Here is a 23,340-nt window from a genome sequence, read left to right as displayed (position 1 = left end):
TAAAGATACTAACAGAAAACTACTAGAGCAAATCAATGAATTTGGTAGAGTAGCAGGATACAAAATTAATGCACAGAAATCTATGGCATTCCTATACACTAATGATGAAACATCTGAAAGTGAAATCAAGAAAACACTCCCATTTACCATTTCAATGAAAAAGAATGCTATATGTAGGAATAAACCTACCTATGGAGACAAAAGACCTGTATGCAGAAAATTATAAGACACTGATGAAAGAAATTAAAGATGATACATATAAATGGAGATATATACCATGTTCTTGGATTGGAAGATTCAACATTGTGAAAATGAATCTGCTACCCAAAGCAATCTACAGATGCAATGCAATTCCTATCAAACTACCACTCGCATTTTTTTCACAGAACTAGAACAAAAATTTCACAATTTGTATGGAAACACAAAAGACCCTAAATAGCCAAAGCAATCTTGAGAACGAAAATGGAGCTGGAGGAATCAGGCTCTGTGACTTCAGACTATACAACAAAGCTACAGTAATCAAGCCAGTATGGTACTGGCACAAAAACAGAAAGATAGATCAATGGAATAGGATAGAAAACCCAGAGATCAACCCACTCACATATGGTCACCTTATCTTTGATAAAGGAGGTAAGAATGTATAGTGGAGAAAGCACAACCTCTTCAATAAGTGGTGCTGGGAAAACTGGACAGGGACATGTAAAAGTATAAGATTAGATCACTCCCTAACAGCATGCACAAAAATAAGCTCAAAGTAGATTAAAGACCTAAATGTAAGGCCAGAAAGTATCAAACTCTTAGAGGAAAACATAGAACACTCTATGACATAAATCACAGCAAGATTCATTTTGACCTACCTCCTAGAGAATTGGAGATAACAACAAAAATAAACAAATGGGACCTAATGAAACTTCAAAGCTTTTGCACAGCAAAGGAAACCATAGACCAGACCAAAAGGCAACCCTCAGAATGGGAGAAAATATTTGCAAATGAAGCAACTGACAAAAGAATAATCTCCAAAATTTATAAGCAGCTCATGCAGCTCAATAACAAAAAAACAAACAACCCAATCCAAAAATGGGCAGAAGACCTAAATAGACATTTCTCCAAAGAAGATCTACAGACTGCCAACAAACACATGAAAGAATGCTCAACATCATTAATCATTAGAGAAATGCAAATCAAAACTACAATGAGATATCATCTCACAGCAGTCAGAATGGCCATCATCAAAAAATCTTGAAACAATAAATGCTGGAGAGGGTGTGGAGAAAAGGGAACACTCTTGCACTGCTGGTGGGAATGTGAATTGGTACAGCCACTATGGAGAACGGTATGGAGGTTCCTTATAAAACTACAAAGAGACCTACCATATGACCCAGCAATCCCACTACTGGGCATACACCCTGAGAAAACCATAGTTCAAAAATAGTCATGTACCACAGTGTTAATTGAAACTGTATTTACAATAACCTGGCTATGGAAACAACCTAAGTGTCCATCATCGGATGAATGGATAAAGAAGATGTGGCACATATATACAATGGAATATTACTCAGCCATAAAAAGAAACGAAATTGAGCATTTGTAATGAGGTGGATTGAACTAGAGTCTGTCATACAGAGTGAAGTAAGTCAGAAAGAGAAAGACAAATACCATATGCTAACACATATATATGGAATTTGAGAAAAAAAAATGTCATGAAGACCCTAGGGGTAAAACAGGAATAAAGACACAGACTTACTTGAGAATGGACTTGAGGATATGGGGAGGGGAATGGGTAAGCTATGACAAAGCGAGAGAGAGGCATGGACATATATACACTACCAAACATAAGGTAGATAGCTAGTGGGAATCAGCTGCATAGCACAGGGAGATAAGCTCGGTGCTTTGGAACCACCTGGAGGGGTGGGATAGGGAGGATATGAGGGAGGGAGATGCAAGAGGGAAGGGATAAGGGAACAGATGTATATGTATAACTGATTCACTTTAGTATATAGCAGAAACTACCACACCATTGTGAAGCAATTATACTCCAATAAAGTTGTAAAAAAAATAAAATAAAATAAATTGAAAATAAATAAGGACACAGAAGCTTTAAATGACACATTAGATCAGATGGATTTAATTAATAATTGATATTTATCAGACATTCCAACAAAAAACAACAGAATACACTTTCTTCTCATGTGTTCATGGAACATTCTCCAGGATAGATCATACCTTATGTCACACATCAATCCTTGGTAAATTTAAGAAAATTGAAATTGTATCAAGTATCTTTTCCTACCGCAGTGCTAAGAGACTAGATATCAATTACAAGAAAAAAATCTCTAAAAAATACAAACACATGGAGGCTAAACAATACACTACTTAGTAACCAAGTGATTCCTGAGGAAATCAAAGAGGAAATCAGAAAATACCTAGAAGCAAATGACAATGAAAACACGACGGTCCAAAATCTATGGGATGCAGCAAAAGCAGTTCTAACAGGGAAGTTTATAGCAATAAAATCTTACCTAAAGAAACAAGAAACATCTCAAATAAACAATCAAACCTTACACCTAAAGCAATTAGAGAAAGAAGAAAAAGAAAACCCAAATTTACCACAGGAAATAAATAATAAAAATCAGATCAGAAATCAATGAAAAAGAAATGAAGGACACAATAGCAAAGATCAATAAAACTAAAAGCTTGCTCTTTGAGAAGATAAACAATATTGATTAACCATTTGCCAGAATAATCAAGAAGAAAAAGGGAAAAGACTCAAATCTACAGAATTAGAAATGAAAAAGGAGAAGTAACAACTGACACTGCAGAAATACAAAGAATCATGAGGGATTACAACAAGCAACTATATGCCAATATAATGAAAACCTGGAAGAAATGGACAAACTCTTAGAAGAGCACCACAATCCAATACTGAATCAAGAAGAAATAGAAAATATAAACAGACCAATCACAAGCACTGAACTTGAAACTGTGATTAAAGTTTTCTAACAAACAAAAGCCGAGGGATAGATGGCTTCACAGTTGAATTCTATCAAATATTTAAAGAGCTAACAGCTATCCCTCCCAAACTCTTCTAAAATATAACAGAGGGATGAACACTCCCAAACTCGTTCTACAAGGCCACCATAACCCTGATACCAAAACCAGACAAAGATGTCATAAAAAAAGAAAACTACAGGCCAATATCACTGATCAACAAAGATGCAAAAATGCTCAACAAAATAGTAGTAAACAGAATCCAAGAGCACACTGAAAAGATCGTACACCATGATCAACTGAGGTTTATCCCAGGAATACAAGGATTCTTCAGTATACGAAAATCAAGCAGTGTGCTAAACCATATTAACAAATTGAATGATAAAAACCATATGATAATCTCAATAGAGGCAGAAAAGTCTTTTGACAAAATTTAACAAAGATTTATGAGAAAATCTATAGAAAGTAGGCATAGAGTGAACCTACCTCAACATAATAAACACCATATATGACAAACCCCATCCAACATCATTCTCAATGGTGAAAAACTGAAAATATTTCCTCTAAGATCAGGAACAAGACAAGGTTGCCCACTCTCACCACTATTATTCTACATAGTTTTGGAAGTTTTAGCCACAGCAATCAGAGAAGAAAAAAAAAAACATAGGAGGAATCCAAATCAGAAAAGAAGAAGTAAAATTTTCAGTGTTTGTGGATGACATGATATTAGACATAGAGAATCCTAAAGGTGGTACCAGAAAACTACTAGAGCTAATGAATGAATTTGGTAAAGTAAAAGGAGACAAAATTAATGCACAGAAATCTGCTGTATTCTGATACACTAATGATGAAAAGTCTGAAAGAGAAATTAAAGAAATGCTTCTATCTATCATTGCAACAAAAATAATAATATACCTAGGGATAAACCTACCTAAGGAGACAAAAGACCTATATGCTGAAAACTCTAAGTCACTGATGAAAGAAATTAAAGATGACACTAACAGATGGAGAGGTATACCATATTCTTGGATTGGAAGAACCAATATTGTGAAAATGACTCTACTACCCAAGGTAATCTACAGATTCAATGTAATCCCTATCAAACTACCAAGGGCATTTTTCACAGAACCAGAACCAAAAATTACACAATTTTTATGGAAACACAAAAGATCCCCAATAGCAAAATCAATCTTGGGAAAGAAAGACGGAGCTAGATGAATGAGGGTCCCTGACTTCAGACTATACTACAAAGCTACAGTAATCAAGCCAGTATGGTAGTGGCACAAAAAAAAGAGATATAGACCAGTGGAACAGGATAGAAGTCCCAGAGATTAACCCTCACACATATGGTCACCTTATCTTTGATAAGGGAAGAAAGAATATACAATGGAGAAAAGACAGCCTCTTCAATAATTGGGGATGGGAAAACTGGACAGCTACATGTAAAAGAATGCAATTAGAACACTCATTAACACCATACAGAAAAATAAACTCAAAATGGATTAGAGACCTAAATATAAGTCTAGACACTATAGAACTCTTAGAGGGAAACATAGGCAGAGCACTCTATGACATAAGTCACTGCAAGATCCTTTTTGACCCACCTCCTTGAGAAATGGAAATAAAAACAAAAATAAATAAATGAGATCTAATGAAACTTAAAAAGTTTTTCACAGCAGGGAAACCAAAAACAAGACGAAAGGAAAACCCTCAGAATTGGAGAAAATATTTGCAAATGAAGCAACTGACAGAGGATTAATGTCTAATATATACAAGCAGCTCATGCAGCTCAATATAAAAAAAAAAACATATAACCCAATCCAAAAATGGTCAGGAGACCTAAATAGACATTTCTCCAAAGAAGATATACTGATTGCCAACAAACATGAAGGGATGCTCAATGTCACTAATCATTAGAGAAATGCAAATCAAAACTACAACAAGGTATCACCTCACATCTGTCAGAATGGCCATCATCAATAAATCTACAAACAATAAATGCTGGAGAGGGTGTGGAGAAATGGGAACACTCTTGCACCATTGGTGGGCATGTTATTGATATAGCCACTTTGGATAACAGTATGGAGGTTCATTAAAAAAACTTAAAATAAAACTACCATATGACTCAGCAATCCCACTAATGGGTGTATACCCTGAGAAAACCATAATTTTAATAGAGTCATGTACCACAATGTTCATTGCAGCACTATTTACAATAACCAGGACATGGAGGCAACCTAAGTGTCCATTTACAGATGAATGGATAAAGAAGATATGGCACATATATGCAATGGAATATTAGCCATAAAAAGAAACGAAACTGAGTTATCTGTAGTGAGGTGGATGGATTTAGAGTCTGTCATACAGAGTGAAGTAAGTCAGAAAGAGAAAAACAAATACTGTATGGTAACACATATATATGGGATATAAAAAAAATAATGTTTCTAATGAAACTAAGGTCAGGACAGGAATAAAGACTCACACATAGAGAATGGAGTTGAGGACACGGGGAGGGGTAGGGTAAGGTGGGACGATGTGAGAGAGCAACACTTACACATATACACTACCAAATGTAAAATACATAGATAGTGGGAAGCAGCTGCATAGCAGAGGGAGATCAGCGCAATGCTTTGTGACAACCTGGAGGGGTGGGATGGGGAGGGTGGGAGGGAAGCACAAGAGCGAGGGGATATGGTGATATATGTATACATGTAGCTGATTCACTTTGTTGTACAGCAGAAACTAACACAACATTGTAAAGCAACTATACTTCAATAACGATGTTAAAAAAATAAAGTTGACTTGTATTGATTGTAAATGTATATTATAAACTCTAGGGCAACCACTAAAAATATTTTAGTGTTGGCAATGATTTTTTGAATATGACACCTCAAACACAAGCAACAAAATAAAATATAAGTGGGATTACATTAAACTAAAATGTTTCTGCACAGTAACAGAAACAATTGACAAACTAAAAGGCAACCTATAGAATTAGAAAAAAAATGCAAACCGCATATCTGATAAGGGGTTAGTGTCCAAAATATATAAAGAACTCATACAACTCAGTAGCAAAAAAGCCAAAATAATTCAATTTAAAAATAGACTAATGACCTGAATGGACATTTCTTCCAAAGACTATATATGAATGGCCAACAGGTACTTGAAAAGATGCTCAACATCAGTAGTAATTAGGGAAATGCAAATCCAAACAATGAAATATAACCTCACACCTGTTAGAATGGCCATCATCAAAAAGGCAAGAGACATGGATGTGGAGAAAAGTGAACCCATTTGCATTGTTAGTGGGATTGTAAACTGGTACAGCCACTATGGAAAACAGTATGGAGATTCCTTAAAAAAATCAAAAAAGAGCTACCATATGATCCAGCAATTTCACTTCTGGGAATATCCAAAGGACACAAATATACAACTAGAAAAGTTATCTCCACCCCCATGTTCATTTCAGCATCATTTACAATAGTCAAGACATGGAAACAACCTTAGTGCCCATTGACAGATGAAAGGATTGAGAAGTTGTGGTATATATATACATGCACACACACACACAATGGAATATTATTCAGTCATAAAAACCAGGAAATTTTGTCATTTGCAACAATGTAGAGGGAACTTGAGAGCATTATGCTAAGTGAAACAGAGAAAGAGAGATACTGTATGAGCTCACTTATATGTGGATTCTAAAACATACAAAAAACACCAAACTCATAGAAAAAGATATTAGGTTTGTGGTTATTAGAGGTAAGGGTTGAGGTGAGGAGGAACTGGAGGAAAGTGGTCAAAAGGTACAAACTTCCAGTTATAAGATAAATAAGTACTAGGAGTGTAAAGCTATTAAGAGAGTAAATCCTAAGGGTTCTCATCACAAGGAAAATGGGTTTTTTTGTTTTGTTTTGTTTTGTTTTCTTGCTTGGCTTTTTCTTCGTATTGTTTGTACATGAGATGTTGAATGCTAACTAATCGTATTGTGGAAATCATTTCACAATATCTATAAGTCAAATCATTATGCTGTTATACCTTAGACTTATACAGTGATATATGTCAATTATATCTCAATAAAACTGGAAAAAAAAGTTTTAAAAATTAGTATGATTGAAATAGTAAGAAATGTGAGAAAATGGAACCATACAAAATACTCAATTAAAACCACAAATTGTGGAAGGTAAAAATGGAGCAGAGGACAAAGGCACCAAATAGTAAACTGTAACAAATGTGGTAAATATTAATCCAATTCTAGCAATGGTCACCTTAAATGCCAATGGTCTAAATACCCCAATTAAAAGACAGAGATCATCTGAGTGGACCAAACACTAAGACCTAAAGAAAAAATTCTTTAAATATAAGGATATATATATATAGGTTAAAATTAAAGGGATGAAGAAAGATATACCATGATAAGAGTAATCAAAATAACGCAGTATAAGTTATATTAATTTCATACAGAACAGATTTCAGAGGAAGAAAAACTTATCAGGGGTAAAGAGGGGTATTGCATAATCACAAAGGGGTCAGCAGTCCAAGAAGTTATAACAATCCTTAATGTGTATGCACCTAACAACAGAATATCAAAGTACATGAGGCAAAAACTGATAGAACTGCAAAGAGAAATAAATGAATTCATTATCATAGTTGAAAACTTTAGCACTCCTCTATCAGAAATGGACAGACCCAGCAAACAGAAAATTAGTAAGGACATAGCTGAACTCACCAGCATGATCAACTGGGTATAACTGATATCTATAGACCACCTCATCCAACAACAGCAGACTGTATGTTCTTCTCAAGCTCATATGGAACATTCACTAAGATGGACCACATCCTGGACCACAAAACAAATGTTACCAAATTTAAAAGAAGTGAGGTGGATGGACCTAGAGACTGTTATACAGAGTGAAGTAAGTCAGAAAGAGGAAAATAAATACTGTATGTTAACACATATATATGGAATCTAAAAAAAAAAATGGTTCTGAAGAACCTGGGGCAAGACAGGAATAAAGATGCAGATGTAGAGAATGGACTTGAGGACAAGGGGAGGGGAAAAGGTAAGCTGGGACAAAGTGAGAGAGTGACATGGACATATATACACTACCAAATGTAAAATAGATGGCTAGTGGGAAGCAGCTGTGTAGTACAGGGAGATCAGCTCAGTGCTTTGTGAACACCTAGAGGAGTGGGATAGGGAGGGTGGGGGGGGAGACGCAAGAGAGATGAGATACGGGGATATATGTATATGTATAGCTTATTCACTTTGTTATACAGCAGAAACTAATGCACCATTATAAAGAAACTAAACTCCAATAAAGATGTTAAAAAAATATAAATCATACAATGCCTGCTCTCAGACCACAGTGAAATTAAACTAGAAATTACTAACAGAAAGATAGCTGGAAAATCCGCAAATACCTGGAGATTAAATAACAGACTTCTAAATAATACATGGGTCAAAGAAAATATTTCAAATTTTGAAATATTTTGAACTAAATGAAAATAAAAATAAAATCCCAGCAAGTTATTTGATGTATATTGACAAACTGATGCTAAAGTTTATATGGAGAGGCAAAAGACTCAGAATAGTCAATTCAATACTGAAGGAAAATAACAAAGTCAGAGGACTGACAGTGCCTGACTTCAAGACTTGCTATAAACTTACATTTATGAAGACAATGTGGTATTGATGAATAAATAGACAAATATGTTAATGGAACAGAATAGAGAGCCCAGAATAGACATAAATATAGTTATCTTGTTTTGGGCAAAGGAGCCAAAACAATACAATAGAGGAAAAGTAGCCTTTTCAACAAATTGTGCTGGAATAAGTAAACATTCATATGATCCATATGCCTTCCCCACTCCCGCCACCCTCCAAAAAAAGAATCTAGACACAGACCTTAAACACTTCACAAAAAAATAACTCAAAGTAGTTTACAGACCTAAATGTAAAGTTCAAAACTATAAATTTCCTAGAAGATACCATAGGAGAAAACCTAGATAACCTTGGGTATGGTGATGACTTTTTAGATATAACACCAAAGAATAGGTCCATGATATAAATAGCTGATTAGCTTGACTTCATTAAAATTAAAAACTTCTGCTCTGTGAAAATGCCAAGAGAATGAGAAGACAAGCCACAGAGGAAAAATTACGGCAAAATATACATCTGTTAAAGGACTGTTATGTAAAATATAAAAAGGACTGGTAATACTCAGTAATAGGGAAATTAACATTCCAATTAAAAAAAATAGGCAAAAAACCTTAACAGACACTTCATCCAAGATGATACAGGCATCACATACAAGTATAAAAAGATATTCAATATCATATGTCATTAGAGAATTGCAACTTAAAACAACAGTGAGATCCCACTACACAACCATTGGAATGGCTAAAATATTAAACAGTGAAAACACCAATGAAAATAAATTTTTTAAATGACAAGAGAAAAATACATATACTTAAAGGGTAGCCTCAATTTACCTACCCAGTGAAAGTTTACAGGTTTTTGTCCAACTGGCTATTTTCACTAATTAAAAACATTTTGAACCACACATAAACCTTTTAAATCATCTGTAATAACAAGAAAGGTCAGGACAGAATTTCAATTTCAACCTGAGTTTACTTCATACTCCATAAAGAATACTTGTTCCAGAATGAACAGCAAAACACCTCATCCACTGCTGTGGGGAATGGAAAATATCACAGATCGCATTGCAAACTTTAAATGAACAAGATTTCATCATGAAGAGACTTGTAAAGTCATCTCCTCACCTGTGCTTTATTTGTTTTATGTTTTAATTTTGGTTTTTGTTTCCTAGAAACACACTTTTCTGAGCAAGCTCAAAAAGAGTGCTCTGGAAGCAGTGGATTGGTTATAAGTAATTCTTCAAATCTGCATAGAGATTTAAGACATTCTAGAAAGATAGTTAGAAGTGGGATTCTAACTGGCATTTAAAACTTCCAATAACATTTTCCTACAATGTGTTGCAAGCTAGGTGCCATTAACACAACATTTATATAACATGAAACTCAGAACCATCCCAGACTTCCAGCTCTCCCCATGTCTAATACCCAGTGTTAAATGCAGAAATTAAAATGCTCTCTCTGGGAGTAAAGGTTTATATTCAAGTTAAATTTATATGTTTCTTGCTTTAAAGGGATACCCCAAAACCTTTCAAGGCCTGAAGTTACACTTACCTCTACAATAAAAGTTTATTAAAGAAGAGCTTCAGTATAAAAAAATAAAAACAACTCCAAAACCAATGAGATCCCACTCTACACCTATTAGAACGGCTAAAATCTAAAACAGTGACAACACTAAATGTTGGCATGGATGTGGAGCAACAGGAATTCTAATTCATTACTGGTGGAAATGCAAAATGGTACAGCCACTTTGGGAAAAAGTTTGACAGTTTCTTAAAAAAAAACTAAACATGCTCTTACCATATGATACAATTATTACCCTCCCTGGTACTTACCCAAAGAAGTTGCAAAAATGTCCACACAAACACCTACACATGGGGTTTCCCTGGTGGCACAGTGGTTGAGAGTCTGCCTGCCAATGCAGGGGACACGGGTTCGTGCCCCGGTCCGGGAAGATCCCACATGCCGCGGAGCAGCTGGGCCCGTGAGCTATGGCCGCTGAGCCTGCGTGTCTGGAGCCTGTGCTCCACAGCAGGAGAGGCCACAGCAGTGAGAGGCCCACGTACTGCAAAAACAAACAAACAAACAAACAAAAACTAAATATACTTTTACCATATAATCCAGCAATCGTGCTCTTTCGTATTTACACAAACGAAGTGAAAATTATGTCAACACAAAAACCTTCCCCTGTATATTTATGCAGCTTTATTCATAATTGCCAAAATTTAGAAATAATGATGATGTTATTTAGTAGATGAGTGTTGTGCTTCCAGACAGTGGAACATTATTCCTTGCTAAGGGAAATAGGTTATCAAGCCATGAAAAGCCATGAAGGAACCTTAAATGCATATTACTAATTGAAAGAAGCCAATCTGAAAAGACTACATACTGTATGATTTCAATTTTATGGCATTCTGGAAAAGGCAAAACTATGGAGAGAGTAAAAAGATCAGTGGTTGTCAGGGATTAGGGAGGATGAAAGGATGAATAGGCAGAGTACAGAGAATTTTTAGGGCAGTGAAAATACTTTGTATGATACCATACTGACGGATACATGTCCTTATACATTTGTCAAAACCTACAGTGTATAACACTAACAGTGAACCCTAATGTAAACTATGAACTTTAGGTGATAATAACATGTCAATATAGGTTAATTGATTGTAACTAATGCAAAACTGTGGTGTGAGATGTTTATAGTGGGGGAGATTGAGCATGTGTGGGCACAGGGGAGAAATGAGAACACTGTACTTTCCACCCAATTCTGTGAATCTAAAACTGCTCTAAAAAAAGTTTATTAATTAAAAAAAATGTCAAAGGCAAATGAGCCAACTTCAATTCCTTGTTTCTAAAACAAGATGAGATGGAATTATTACATTTATCAGAAGATGACATGTTTATAGCACTAATCTTGTTATGTATGTTATAATTAAAACTGCCTGTCAGGTAGCCTGACCATGATTTATCTACCAACTTTCAGATTCATGATCCATTCTCTAAGACTTGGCCAATCAAAGATTCAGTAATTGAAGCCAAGCTGGTGGGGGACACTTGAATGATAAGTACTTCTATAATATGACAATGAAGGGATTTTTATGTCATTTTATTGTTCAGGCAACACTAGTATCTACCATTCAAAATGGCCATTGCCACTGGATTAAGTGGCATGATGAGAATCTGCCCCTTTGTTAGCAAGAGGTATGATGTAGCATACTCAGCTAATGGTTGGACTTGAGGTGAAGTCAGAAATCAGAAACAAGAATAGTTTGGAATTAGTTTAATCTTACCTCAGCCAAAATAATTGCAAAAATATAATATATTCTAGATAAACATAGAAACATGAGCTAGCAAGAGAGTTATTTTAGAGAGAAACACTTTTGATTTCAGACAGAAACATTCCCTCTCTCTATGGTTTCAGGAAATAGAATAATTTCTCTGGGGTGTCCTGGCTAGGAAAAGGACAATGTATAGATGCAAAAGTATGTAGAAACAAAAGGACAAGATGTCTGTGTGTCACTGTAGCACTAAGACCTGAAACAACCTGCTTAGATCACTATTTAGAAACATACTGTGATTGCCTCAAAGTATATTGGTGAAAGTTCAGTTGCAGAGAATGAAATAAATTTACCCACTTTAAAAGAAAAGGATTTATTAAAGGGTGTGGATTATAGACTTGTTGAGAAGGTTGAAGAACTAGACTCTTGATTAAGCTTTCAGGAACAATTTCAAGAGTCATATTGAAAAACTAAACCACCAAGGGGGCTATGGCCTCTTTTAAGATTAAGAAGCCTCCTGTTAAGGTCTCAATGCCAGCAGCATTGATCTGCTCTGCAGTGAAACTGGTGCAAATTATATATACAAAAAATTTTTTTTTTAATCTTCAGAAATGGTCTTAAGGGCTGACAGCAAATGAAGAAACATTGATTCAAGAAAACCTGCTAAAACACAGGAAGAACAAGTGTCTGTGTCATTTCAACCATAACGCATTCCTTGTCAACTCAGCATATCAAGAAGTCTACTCAACCAAGAACAGGACTTGATGACCCTCTCAGCTACTACCTGGAGAGCTATGGTACCTTACAAGGAGGCACAGGACATCAGCATTTCTCATCCTACTCTCCAGTTACTTGTTGCACATACTAAGTTTTTGGTTAGTGCAGCTGAGAAGAGAAGGTTTTCTTCTTCCATTCATCTCCCACTCCTGGGAAAGAAGCTCTATACTGAACACTGTGTTCTAAAAATACTGGGGCCTCAATTGACCTTGCCCAGCTCATTCATAAAATGGAGGTTCTTCACCTGTCGAGGCAAGCCAAAAAGAACAGAGGCTACAGCCAACTTTCCCTTCTGAGTACCTACCTCTCACAACAGGAGTGCCATTCAGAGACAAAGTGCCCTGCCCAAACCATTGTGATCCTAAGTTTACCGTGCGCAAACCCAAGTCTGCACCTTCTGAAGAGAAACATAAATGACTTCACACCAACGGGAGCATAGACATCACTAAAATAATTTATCCAGTAACTCAACAAATAAATAATCAACTAGCAATAACAAACCTTGGAAATGAAGATAGTCTAGTACCCCAGAGTTGCCACAATATACTACCTAAAATGTCCAGTTTCCTACAAGAAGTTATGAGACATGCAAAAAACAGGAAAGTCTGACCTAAACATGGGGGGAAGTAAGCAAGGACAGAAACTTCCTGTGAGAGCAACTAGATTTCGGTTTCACAGAGAGATTTTTCAAAGTAGTCATTGTAAATATATTCAAAGAAGTAAAGGAAATCATACTTAAAGAAGGAAAGCAATGTACGATCACAACATTTCATCAACCAGAGAATATAAATAAAGAGATATGTTATTTTTAATTATTTTTTTTCTCCCTTAACTTTGAGGTCTCTGTTCAAATATTATCTTCTTTGCTGGTTTTGCCTGAACACCCAATAAAAAAATAGCACCTCATTATCCATTCTCTCATTTTTATCTGCTTTCTTTTTCTTCATGCCACCTGTTACAATCTCACATATTATATGATTTTCTTTCTTTGCTTATATAATTTATCCATCATGGGAATGTAGAAACTTCTGTTTTTCAGCACTCTATACTGTTTGCTACACAATACCTGGAACATGGTTAGCACTCAACATATGTTCCTCAAATACATGAAAGAAATTCTCATTAAAACTGTAGATTACATGAACTCTTGGAGAAAAGGCTGAGTGTGGGACAAGAATTCTTAATCAGAGAGGGCAAGGGGAAATCCCTTAAAGAAGACCAGATTGATACACAAAGTTTTGAAATTAATTAAATGACTTCAAAACATAATTATAACATTTCAACTATGTGAGTAAACCAGTTTGGGTGAAAATTAATCACATCATTTTTCTCTATCTTGTAGTCACCTCCATCACATGAATCCAGGGAAACTTATAAGAATTACAAAATTACTTCTGGGAGTTTCAGAGGAACCAGAACTGTGGCCTTTCATATTTGAGCTGTTTCTCTCTATGTACCTGATCACTCTGTTTGGAAACCTGCTCATCATTGTGGCTACTATCTCTGACTCCCATCTCCACATGCTCTTGTACTTCTTGCTCTCCAACTAATCCTTTGTAGACACCTGCTTCACCTACACCACCATCCTGAACATGCTGCTGAACATGTAGACGCAGAGAAAAGTCATAACTATGCTAGCTGCATCACCCAGATGTATTTTTGTCATACTCTTTGCAGGATTGGCTGACTTTCTGTTGACCATGATGGCTTATGACTACTTCATGGCCATATGCCACCCCGGGCACTACATGGTTGTCATGAACCCCCAGCTGGTTCTGCACTCATTATTATTATTTTTATAACAACTATTAAATTCTCCTCTACCCTTCAGTTTAATAAACTTTGTTTAAGTCTGCTTTGACTACAAGTGTACCTACTTTTGATAGTATCTTACCATGAGTAATACTCTTATCCAATTCATAGTGTCCCTGTTTATCAGAATAAGCCAGTCCTCTAAGATTTCTTCCACATGAACAAAACAAGAAGAAAATAATAAGCAAATTATGCCATTATACCACAATTTTCAAAGGAAGTTTTGAAAATCTCCCCTCTCCATTTTCCTTTCATGCCACAAATCAAAATGGGATAGCTTTCTAGGTTGCTTAGAAGAATTTTTTATGTCTTCCAGAGGTTGCTTCATCTTCCTAACCTGAAGCTACTTATCTCCAACTATAACTTCATGAACCCCTGATCAAGAGCAAGTTATCACCACTTTTGCATAAAACCTTTATCTTTTCAAATTTTTGTGATGGGCAAGATGATGCTTATATATTCCCTAGGTTAATTGGACAAAGTATTTACATAGAACTAATGTTTGGGACAAACTTCACCCCAAATTTAGCATGTTTTATCAGAAGGTCACAGATAAAAATTCCATGTGTCTGTAACTCCAAACTCAGACTTATTTTCTCTTTTTACTTTTCAATGCCCCCACCCTCATCCCATGCCTCTTGCAACCACGAGTCTGTTATCTATCCTAGCCAACTGAATCCAGCTGCATATTAAATGAAATATACACCATGATCATCTGGGTTTTTTTTCCCAAGAATGCAAGTTTGTCTTAATATCCAAAGATCAATCAATGTAATATACCATATCAATAGATTACAAAGCATAAATCATATAGACGTGGAAAAGAATTTGATAAAATCCACACCCTTTCACTATAAAAGTACTGAACAAAAAGTAAGAGGGGAGTTCCACAACCTGACAAAGGGTATCTACAAAAAGCCCAAAGCTAATATCATACTTTACGGTGAAAGAATGGATCCCAATCCCCCAGAATCAGGAATAAGTCAAGAATGTCAGTATTTTCCACTTCCATTCAGCATTGTCCTGGTGATTCTCACAGGGCAATTAGTAAAGGAAAAAGAAATAAAAGGCATCCAGAATAGAAAGGAATAAGTAAAACTCTCTCCATTCATAACTGACATGATCTTGTATATAAACATCTCAGGTAATTCAATAAAAAAATATTAGAACTAATAAATGAGTTTTCAAGATATAGGAGGATTAATAAACAAAAATCAATTGTATTTCTATACATTAACAATGAACAAACTGACAATGAAATTAAGAAAACAATTTAATTTACAATACCAACAAAATGCTTAAGAATAAATTTAACAGAAGTGTAACATGAAAATCTGTATCATGAAAGCTGCAAAACTTTGTTGAAGGACTTAGAGATCTAAATAAATGAAAAGACATCTGAAGACCATTAATCAGAAAACTGATTATTGTTAATATTGTTAAGTTGTTAACCCTCCCCAGTTGGCCAATAGAGTTAACACATACCTACCAGAATCCAAACTGGGTCAATCGTAGAAGTTGACACATTAATACTAAAATTCATATGGAGACCAAAGAGACCTATGATCTCCAAAACTATCCTGACAAAGAAGAATAAAGTTGAAGGACTCATAATTCTCATATTCACAAGCTAATGCAAAGCAACAATGATCAGTACAGTATGGTACTGGCATAAAATAGACATATAGATCAAGGGAATAAAATTTAGAGTCCAGAGATAAATCCTTACATTTACAGCAAGAGTACCAAGACAATCCATCGGGAAAATAATAGTCTTTTCAGCAAATGATACTTGGGTAACTGGATAATTCAGATGCCAAAGAATGAAGTTGGATCCCCTACCTCACACCATATTTTAAAAAATAACTCAAAATCGATCATAGACATTAATGTTAGGGTTAAAAGTATAAAACTTTTAGAAGAAGATATAGGAGTAAACTTATGTGATCTTGGATAAGCAATTGTTTCTTAGATATCACACCCGAAACACAGGCAATCAAATAAAAAATAAATTGGACTTCATTAAAATGAAAATTTTTGTGCATCAAAAGACACTATATGAAAGTGAAAAAGAGAACCCACAGAATGAGAGAAAATATTTGCAAATAATATATCTGATAAGGGACTTGTATCTAGAATACTGTTGACTCTTGAACAACATGGGTTTGAACTGTAAGGGTCCACTTACAACAGGATATTTTTCAGTACTAAATACAACAGCACTACATGGTCAGTGGTTCATTGAATCCATGAATGCAGAGGAAATGCAGATATTGAGGGCCAACTATAAATTATACACTTATTTAACCCCAGAGTTGTTTAAGGGTCAACTGTGTATGGAGAGCTCTTATAACTCAATAATAAAAAGTCAACCAACCAAATTAAAAATGGGCAAAAGATCTGAATAGGCATTTCTTCAAAGAAGAACTACATATAGCAAATAAGCACATAAAAAATTGTTGAAGATAATTAGTCATGAAGGAGATTCAAATCAAACCCACAATGTGACATCCCTCTAAATCCATGAGGATAGCTGAAATTAAAAAAAAAAAAGAAAGAAAAAAGAAATAACAAGTGCTAGAGAAGATGTGGAGAAACTGGAAATCTTGTGTATTACTGGTGGGAATGTAAAATGGTGCAGCCACAGTGGAACAGTTTGGCAGGCCCTCAAAAAGCTAAACTTAGGATTACCATACACGACTCAGCAACTCCACTACTAGGTATATGTCCAATAGAAACTAAGGGCTCAAACGGAGGCTTGTACACCAATGTTTATTGCAGCATTATTCACTAGAGCCAAAATGTGGAACCAAGGCAAGTGTCCATCAACAGATGAATGGATAAACAAAATATTGTCTATACATACAATGGAATATTATTCATCCATAGAGGTTTGGGTTTATTTCTGGACTCTAAATTTTATTCTGTTGATATATATGTCTATCCTTGTACCAGTACCACACTGTCTTGATTACTGTAGCTTTATAATAAGTTTTAATTTTTTTCTTTTTTAATTGAGATATGATGCACATACATAAAATTCACCCTTTTCACATGTACAATTCAATGGATTTTAGTATATCACAAGGTTGTGCAACCATCACCATTACCCAAATCCAGAATGTTTTTACTACTTCAAAAGGAAACCACAAACGCACTAGCAGTTACTTCCCATTCCTACATTCCCCCACTCCTGGCAAACACTAATCAACTTTCTGATTCTATGGATTTACCTATTCTGGATATTTCATGTAAATAGCAATCATATAATATGTGCTTTCTCTTCTGGTTTCTTTCAAACAGCATAATGTTTTGGGGGTTCATTCATGTTGTAGTGTGTGTTACTTCATTCCCTATTATTGTTGAATAATATCCCATTATATGGATATATTCAACTTATCCATTGTCAGTTCATGTACAATTGGGTTGTTTCTACTTTTTAGCTGTTATGAATAAGGCTGCTATGAACATTTGTATATGAAGTTTTGCATGAACGTATTTTTTAATTTTGTGGGATTTTACCTAGGAGTTGTATTGTTGATTCTTTGGGTAACACTATGTTTAACTTTTTGAGGAATAGCCTATCACTTTCATACATGGTCTGTGCTATTTTACATTCACACCAACATATGAAATGGTTCTATTTTTCCAGTTCTTGCCAACAGAGTTTATTATTTGTCTTTCTGATTGTAGCCATCTTAGTGTTTGTGAAGTGGCATCTTATAGTTTTTATTTGTATTTCCCTCATGACAAATGATGTTGAGCATAATCATGCTTATGAGTCATTTGCACATCTTTTTTGAAAAAAATGTCTATTCAGAGATTTGCCCATTTTTTAAATTAATTATTTGGGGAATTTTTTGCCTTGGTTGAGTTGAAGGAGTTTCTAAAAAATATATATTCTCAGTACAAGTCCCTTATTTCATATATGATTTGCAAATAATTTTTGTGGTTTGTCTTTTTACTTTCTTGATTTTGTCCTTTGATACACAAAATATTTTACTTTTGATGAAGTCTAGTTTATTTATTTATTTTTGGTTACTTGTGTTTTAGGTGTTATGTCAAAGAAACCATTGCAAAATCCAGGGTCATGAAGACTTGTCCCTATGCTGTTTTATGCTCTATAGTTTTAACTCTTAAATGTTGGCCTTTGCTACATTTTTGTGGTAATTTTTGTGTATGATAAGATGTAGCTGGGCTTCCCTGGTGGCGCAGTGGTTGAGAGTCCGCCTGCCGATGCAGGGGATGCGGGTTCGTGCCCCGGTCTGGGAAGATCCCACATGCCGCGGAGCAGCTGGGCCCGTGAGCCATGGCCACTGAGCCTGCGCGTCCGGAGCCTGTGCTCCACAACGGGAGAGGCCACAGCAGTGAGAGGCCCGCGTACCGCAAAAAAAAAAAAAAAAAAAAAAAGATGTAGCAGTACAACTTCATTATATTGCAAGTCAATACTCAGTTGTCCCAGCACCATTTCTTTGAACCACTAATCTTTCTCCTTGAATCATCTTGGCACCCTTGTTGAATAACAATTGACCATAGATGTATTGGTTCATTTCTGGAATCTTAATTCAATTCCATTGATATATGTGTCTATCCATATTCCAGTACCACATTATCCTCATTACTGTAGCTTTGTAGTTAGTTTAGAAGTCAGAAAGTGTAAGTCCTCCAGCTTTGCTCTTTTTCAAGATTATTATGCATATCCTGGGTCCTGTGTGTTTCCATATGAATTTTTAGTATCAGTTTGTCAATTTCTACAGAGAAACAAATTGGGATTCTAATTGAACTTGCCTTGAATCTTTAGTTAATTTAGGGGAGTATTGCCATCTGATCAATATTAAGTGTACTGTTCCATGTACATGAGATATCTTTCCATTTGTTTAGGTATTTTACAATTTCTTTTAAGAATACTTTGTAATTTTTATTATATAACAGTCCTACTCCTTTCTTTGAATTTATTCCTGTGTATGGTATTATTTTTGATGTTTGTAAGTGGAACTGCTTTCTTATTTTATTTTCAGATGAATTATTTCTGGGATATAGAAATACAATTGATTTTTGTATTGATCTTTTGTCCTACAATGTTGCTGAATTCTTTTATTAGCTCTTACAGTACTTTTTTTTCAGATTCCAAGTAATTTTCTATGTACAAGATTATATCATCTGAAAATACAGATAGTTTAATTTTTTTTTTATTTTTCATCTGGATGCTTTTAATTTTGTTTTCTTGCCTAATTGCTCTCACTAGAACCTCCAGTACAATGTTAAACAGAAGTGATGAGAATGAACATCCTCTTGTCTTGTTATTTAATTTAGGGGAAATTGTCCTATCTTTCAACATTATATATGATTCCAATTGTGGGCTTTCATAGATCTTTATCAGGCTGAGGAGGCTCTCTTCTATTCTTAGTTTTTTTTTCATGTTTTTTAAACCACTTTATTGAGATATGATTGACATGTAAAAAGCTGTACATATTTAATATATACCACTTGATCAGTTTGGAGATAATTATCTACCCATAAAACCATCACCATTATCAAGGTAATAGACACACCCATCACCTCCCAAAATTTCCTCCAGCCCTCTTTATTATTATTTTTGTGTATGTGGTAAGAACATAAGATCTAACCTCAGGAAGTTTTAAGTATAAATAAAATATTTTTTACTATAGGCACTATGCTGTGTAGCAGATCTCCAGAACTTATTTATCTTGCACAACTGAAACGTGTGCCTTTGAGCATCCCTCCCCATTTCCCCTTCCTCCTGGCTTCTGGAAACCACCATTCTACACTCTGATTCTGTGAGTTTGACATTTTAGATTTTACATATAAGTGAGACCAGTTGTTACAAATGGCAGGGTTTCCTTCTTTCTCATGGCTGAATAATATTCCATTGAATATATATACTACATTTTCTTTATCCAATAATCTGTTGATGGACATTTAGATTGTTTCCATATCTTGGCTATTGTGAATAATGCACTAGTGAACATGGAGTGTGGGCATCACTTTGAAGTACTGATTTCAGTTCCTTTGGATAAATATCTAGAAGTGGGATTGCTGGATCATATAGTAATTCTATTTTTATTTTTTGAGGAAACTCCATACTGTTTTCCATGGTGACTGCACCATTTCTCATTCCTGTCAATAATGTGCAAGCAGTCCATTTTCTCCATATCCTTACCAACACTTGTTGTCATATATATATATGTATATAAGAGCTATATATATTTTATATATCTTCACTAACACTTGTTTTCATATATATATATATATATATATATATATATATATATATATATAATATGTTATATATATAAAATAGCTATTCAAAAATGTGTGAGGTGATATCACTGGTTTTGATTTGCATTTCTTGATGATTAGTAACATTAAACATTTTTTCATATACCTGTGGGCCATTTGTATTTCTTTTTTGGAGAAATATCTACTCAAATCACTAACCCATTTTTTAATCTGGTTATTAGTTAGTTTTTTTTTAACATTAAGTTGTAAGCATTCCTTATATATTTTGGAGATTAACCCCTTATCATTTATATGATATGTAAATATTTTCTGCTATTCTGTAACTTGGCTTTTCAATCTGTTGATCGTTTCTTTTGCTGTGCAGAAGCCTTTTAGTTTGATGTAGTCCCACTTGTTTATTTTTGTTTTTATTGCCTCTGCTTGTGGTGTCATATCCATAACATCATTTCCAAGACCAATGTCATGAAACTTTCTGCTATGTTTTCTTTGAGGAGTTCTATATTTTCAGGTCTTGCCTTTATGTCTTTCATCCATTTTGAGTTGATCTTTTTGTATGGTGTTAAGCTAGTGGTCCAAGCTTTCTTTTGGCTGGATAGCCCATTTTTCTAGCATCATTTGTTGAAGTTTATCCTTCCCCCCTTCTGTATTCTTGGCATCTTTGTCAAAGATCAGTTGATCATATATGTACGTATTTATTCCTAGTCTCTCAGTTCTGTTCCATTGGTCTATGTGTCTATCTTTATGCCAGTATCATGCTGTTTTGAATACTGTAGCTTTGTAATATATGGCATATAATACTTCCAGCTGTGTTCCTTTTTCTCTAGATTTCTTTAGCTATTAATGGTCATTTGTGTTTCCATACGAATTTTAGAATTTTTAATAATTATATTAAAATGCATTGGGGATTTTTACAAGGACTTATTGAATCATGGATCACTTTGGGTGGTATGGATATTTTAACAATATTAAGTCTTGCAATTCATGAACACAGAATGTCTTTCAACGTGTGTCTTGTTTAATTTATTTCATCAATGTTTTGTAGTTTTCAGTATATAAGTTTTCACCTCCCTAGTTAAGTTTATTCCTAAGTATTTTTTTGTGTGTGTTTGGTGCTATTGTAAATGAGATTAGTTTCATAATTTTCTTTTCAGATAATTTGTTGTTACTATATAGAAATGTAACTGATTTTTATATATAAATTTTATATCTTGCCACTTTTCTGAATTGATTTATTAGTTCTAATATTGTTTAATGGAGTCTTTAGGATTTTCTATATCTAAGATCATATTATCTGAAAACAGATATTTGAAGAATTTCAATTCTTCCTTTCTGATTTGGATGTTTTGTATTTCTTTTTCTGCTTAATGATGTGAGTATAGCTTCCAAGACTGTTGAATAGAAGTGACAATAGAGGATATCCTTGTCTTGCTCCTGATTTTAGAGGAAAAGTCTTTAATTGTCACATAAGAGTATGATGTTATCTGTGGATTTGTCATATATGGCCTTTATTATGTTGAGGTAATTTCCTTCTATTACCCATTTGTTAAGAGGTTTTATAATGAAAAGCTATTGAATTTATGCAAGATTGCCTGAGGAATATTTCACTCATTGATTCTTCTATATCAGGGGTTGGCAAACTTACATCCCTGAACTGTTTTTGGCCTGGGAGTAAAGAAAGGTTTTTTATAATTTTCAGGTGCTGTGAAATAAAAACAAAGCAAAGCAAATAGGAAAGAAGAATATGGGACAGAGACCATATGGCCTTCAATGCTTAAAATACTTACTGTAGGCTGGCACTTTACAGAAACAATTTGCTGATCCCTATTTGATATGTTTTAAGATATATTCCTGGATCAAGCCATATTATAAAATAATGCTTTACACTTGCTGGTGGAAAGTTTAAACTACATTTGCAGCTTATTTCTAGAAAATATGCTAGATAATTTTAGCATGTATTTGTATACCAAACTTATTCCTGACTTTATCTTATTTTTTCTTATCACATTTTCAACAGTATCCCAATTTCAACTTTTATTTTATCTTACCATACTTATTTATGGTATGATAATTTTAATAAATTTAGCTTGAATCTCTTACTCTTTACGCCTGACAGAGTATGGATTGACAGTATTGTAAACCTTCATGACTTATGAAAAGTGTAAGTTTGCTCAAATGAATTGACTGTTTTTGAATCTTGACAATCAGTACAAGATACATTATTACATCTGTACCAAATGGAAGTCCAACAAGGGGGAAATAAGCAAGGACTGAGATATAAGCTTCCTCATACATCCCCAAATTCTTACTCTTCATCAAATACTGAATATACTTAATCTGGCTTCCATGGATTCATGAGGGTACAATAATAGATGTTGGGTAATCTGTGACCATCCTAATGTTATTGTTATATACATGTGTAATTTTTCTAGGAAAATGTATCATAAATTATATCAGCTTCCCAAAGAAGTCTGAAACTAAAAAAAGTTGATTTAGAAATCAGATTAGAATAGAGTTGACTGTCAAACCCCAAAGATCCTACCCCTTAAGAAGAAATTCAGAACATTCTTGA

Source organism: Mesoplodon mirus, assembly GCF_964341445.2.
Source record: "Mesoplodon mirus genome assembly, chromosome: X".
NCBI lineage: Eukaryota > Metazoa > Chordata > Mammalia > Artiodactyla > Ziphiidae > Mesoplodon > Mesoplodon mirus.
The sequence above is the reverse complement of the archived record's forward strand: the minus strand, read 5'-3'. Positions refer to the sequence as shown.